Source organism: Nomascus leucogenys, chromosome 11 (genome assembly GCF_006542625.1).
Source record: "Nomascus leucogenys isolate Asia chromosome 11, Asia_NLE_v1, whole genome shotgun sequence".
Classification (NCBI taxonomy): Eukaryota; Metazoa; Chordata; class Mammalia; order Primates; family Hylobatidae; genus Nomascus; species Nomascus leucogenys.
In genome coordinates this window covers 46,657,986-46,662,717 of record NC_044391.1, presented here as the reverse complement: position 1 = coordinate 46,662,717, position 4,732 = coordinate 46,657,986, and positions in this window count along the sequence as shown.

Genomic DNA, 4,732 nt, shown 5'->3' with positions numbered 1-4,732 from the left:
TGTCATGTGTGTGTTTGCGTGTATGTATTTCTGTTGAATTTATACCTGGGACTGGAATTATTCATTCCAAGAGTATATATGAGTTTTTTTTAGTCATTCAGACTGGAGAATTTCTACTAAAAAGAAACCTTGCGGCTTTATAATTGTGAGAAGGCTACTAATAAATCATGGACATGTGAATGCAGTATATGTAGAAAGCCTTTAGCTGTCTCTCAATGCTTAAATGCAAAATAAGCAAATTCATACTGGAGGGAAATCTTGTAGTTGTCATGATTTTAGGGGTACCTTAGCCATAGCTTATTACACCTTATTTAATATCAAGGAATTAGAATTCATACAAGAGAAAAGGACATTGAGAAGGGAAATAGGTGAGGAAAATTTGAGAGTGCCAGAGTCTTTTTTTTTTTTTTTGAGACGGAGTCTCGCTCTGTTGCCCAGGCTGGAGTGCAGTGGAGCGATCTCGGCTCACTGCAACCTCTGCTTCCTGGGTTCAAGTGCTTCTCCTGCCTCAGCCTTCTGAGTAGTTGGGATTACAGGTGTGTGCCACCACGCCCAGCTAATTTTTGCATTTTTAGTAGAGACGGGGTTTCACCACGTTGGTCAGACTGGTCTCGAACTCCTCACTTCATGATCCGCCTGCCTCGGCCTCCCAAAGTGCTGGGATTACAGGGTGACCCACCACGCCTGGCTACAACATAAGCCTTTTATGCCGTAATCTATGTCATAGGAAATGTAAGTCTCTGAAAATCCCAAATAAATGACTAGAGCGATTTTGATGTTTGAGAATTGGAAATCTGCAAAGACAGTGACTTCCACAGTATCCTTTTGGCGAGAAGAGTAAGCTCAGTGGCAACTTGAACAGCGTTATTGCAGGTCCTTGGGAAGGATTACTTACAACCAATATTTACTACATATATGAAGTAATAAAATTCAGTAGAAATTGGAATTTATTAATTTATTTATTATTTTGAAACGGAGTCTCTATTGCCCAGGCTGGAGTGCAATGGCATGGTCTCAACTCACTGTAACCTCTGCCTCCTGGGTTCAAACTATTCTCCTACCTCAGCCTCCCAAGTAGCTGGTACTACAGGCACGTGCCACCACATGCAGCTAATTTTTGTATTTTTAGTAGAGACAGGGTTTCACTATGTTGGCCATGCTGGTCTTGAACTCCTGACCTTGTGATCCATCTGCCTCGGCCTCCCAACGTGCTGGGATTACAGGCGTGAGCCACCGTGCCCAGCCTGAAAATTATTTTTTAAAAGATTTAGAACTGTAAACCATATCTGCATAAACAGAAAGATGGTTCAGGGTTCAAATATTTGACATTAAATATATTAAACAGACCCTCTAGCCTGTTAGAAAGGGACAGCCATTGCCAATCAGTGGTAAATGGAACCATTCTTGTCAATTCTTATTTTTCTGATAATTTCATAGCAAAAAATGAACAGGGCAATGAGACAAAAGCATAAAAATTTAGACTTGATAGTAGCATACAGAAAACACGTGTGTATGTGTGTATATATGTAAAATGCCTTGTCTATAATGACTAGACAGGTGTCATTAAATTTAGCCTTAATAATTTATATATGCATATTTTTTAAAGAATATACATTAAAAAATATACATTTTTAAAGAATATAAAGAATTAATAGGTTTAATAAACCTATTAAAGTAACTAAAACAGGTAATTATAGGACTTATAATCAGAACTGTGAGAACCCAAGGATTTTGTCATTGTGAATTTATAGGGGAGTTATATACTAGTATATGCTAACAATGGTGACTAACAGAAGAATTGTACTCATGACCAAAGATGGAAGCCTACCTTGTTTTTCTAGGTGGAGAGGATGGCCTAACTGGATGTTTGTCCTAGCATCAACCCACGAAAGATTTGGGGAACATGTGAGTCACATTCTCTGGGACATTCTACTCCCCTTTGATTTTGTATTTCCAGACATTTCAGTGGCTACCACAAAAAATAAAAAGTATCTGTGGCATCACTACATGTGCTGCCCTGTCTCCTGATTTACTGATTATTATGAAATAGCCATGTACTGTTTCAGTAGAACATTGTATCCAATGTCCACTTTATTTTCAAACATACTACATATATTCATGTTAGCTCTTGAATATGAAGAACTAGAAAGTATCAGGTATTAACGGGCAGTTTTATAAATGGCCAAACTTTGAAACTTTTGAGGCCAGGCGTGGTGGCTCACACCTGTAATCCCAGCACTTTGGGCTGCCAAGGTGGGTGGATCACCTAAGGCCAAGAGTTTGAGACCAGCCTGGCCAACATATTGAAACCCCCCCTCTACTAAAAATACAAAAATTAGCCAGGTGTGGTGGCGCATTCCTGTAATCCCAGCTACTTGGGGGCCTAAGGCAGGAAAATCACTTGAACCCAGTAGGTGGAGGTTGCAGTGAGCCAAGATGATGCCATTGCACTCCTGCCTGGCCAAGAGAGTGAGACTCCGTCTCAAAAAGAAAATACAATCAAGAACCCAGAGATTATTTAAGGATGTTTTATTATCTAAGAAAACTTCCAGTATAGGATATATAAACAATTCACAAAAGTATTTGTATAATAATTATTGGGCATCTTTCCATAATCATGCTCATAACTTTCAGTTTTAACATGTTCTTTGTATGAAAAACTGATTAGTTTCTTATGAAACTGTCTATGGCTGTATCATATGGCAATTCTGTATTACTTTTTTTTGTTGTTTGAGACAGTTTCACTCTTATTGCCCAGGCTGGAGTACAATGGCGCTATTTCAGCTCACCACAACCTCTGCCTCTTGGGTTCAAGCGAGTCTTCCGCCTCGGTCTCCCGAATAGCTGGGATTACAGCCATGTGCCCCCATGCCTGGCTAATTTTGTATTTAATTTAGTAGAGACAGGGTTTCTCCATGTTGGTCAGGCTGGTCTCGAACACCCGACCTCAGGTGATCTGCCCACCTCGGCCTCCCAAAGTGCTGGGATCTCGGCTCACTGCAACGTCCACCTGCCTGGTTCAAACAATTCTCCTACTTCAGCCTCCCGAGTAGCTGGGATTACAGGTTCGCACCACCATGCCTGCTAACTATTGTATTACAGGCGTGAGTCATCATGCCCTGCTTTATTTAAATTTTTTTTAACAATAATCATTCTGTTTTCCACAGTGGCTTCACTATTTTACATTCCCAATGGCAATGCAAAAAGGTGCAGATTTTTCAGGCCAGGTGTGGTGGCTCATGCCTGTAATCCCAGCACTTTTGGAGGCTGAGGTGGTTGATCAATTGAGGTCAGAAGTTCAAGACCAGTCTGGCCAACATGGCAAAACCCCATCTCTACTAAAAATACAATACTTAGCAGGCATGGTGGTGCGAACCTGTAATCCCAGCTACTCGGGAGGCTGAAGTAGGAGAATTGTTTGAACCAGGCAGGTGGACATTGCAGTGAGCCGAGATCGCGCCACTGCACTCCAGCCTGGGCAAAAAAGTGAGACTTCATCTAAAAAAAAAAAAAAAAAAAATTAGCTGAGCTTGGTGATGGGGTCCTGTAATCCCAGCTACTTGGGAGGCTGAGGCAGGGGAATAGCTTAAACCCGGGAGGCAGAGGTTGCAGTGAGCCGTGATTGTGCCACAGCACTCCAGCCTGAGTGACAGAGTAAGACTCCGTCTCAAAAAAAAAAAAAAAGTTCACATTTCTCCATATTCTTTCCATCACTTACTTTCCTTTAAAATTTTTTTTGAATTATAGCCTTTTTTGTGGGTGTCAAGTATCTCATTGAGATTTTGATTGGCATTTCTGTAATGATTAATAATGTAGGTTTCTTTCATTCTTGAACATATTTTGCTGAAAATAGGATTTGGGATTGAGAGTTCTTCCTTTCAGCACTTGAAAAATGTCACTTCTTTCTGGTCTTCATGGTTTCTCATAAGAAATCTGCTATTTTAATTTTTTTCCTCTAAAAATATGGTATTTCTCTCTTCCTACTTTCAATATTTTTATTTTTTGTCTTTAATTTAATTTCATTTTATCTTATTTTTGAGATGGAGTTTCACTCTTGTTGCCCAGGCTGGAGTACAATGGTGTGATCTTGGCTCACTGCAACCTCCACCTCCCAGTTTCAAGGGATTCTCCTGTCTCAGCCTCCCAAGTAGCTGGGATTACAGGCACATGCCACCACACCCGGCTAATTTTGTTATTTTTAGTAGAGGCGGGGTTTCACCCTATTGGCCAGGCTGGTCTCAAACTCCTGACCTCAGGTGATCCGCCGCCTCGGCCTCCCAAAGTGCTGGGATTACAGGTGTAAGCCACTGCACCCGGCCTTGTCTTTTAATTTTCGCAAGTTGGGTGTCTTTTAATTTTCGCAAGATGTGGTGTTACGTTTTGGGGATGGGAAGAAAGTTATCTTGTTTAAATTCACTCAGCTTCTTGAATCTGTCTTTTGCCAAATTTGGTGAGTTCTCAGCAATTACTAGTTTAAGTCCTTTGTAGTAGGGGAGAGGGGATGTCTTGCTCTCTCACCCAGTCTGGAGTGCAGTGGCATGATCACAGCTCACTGCAGCCGCGGCCTCCTGGATTTAAGCGATCCTCCCACCTCAGCTTCCTGAGTAGCTGGGACTACAGGAACGCACCAACAGGCCTGGCTAACTTCTGTATTTTTTATAGAGACGGTATTACCATGTTGTCCAGGCTTCCTTAAGTACTTTTTCAGCCCTGTCTTTTTTTTCTCTCCTTC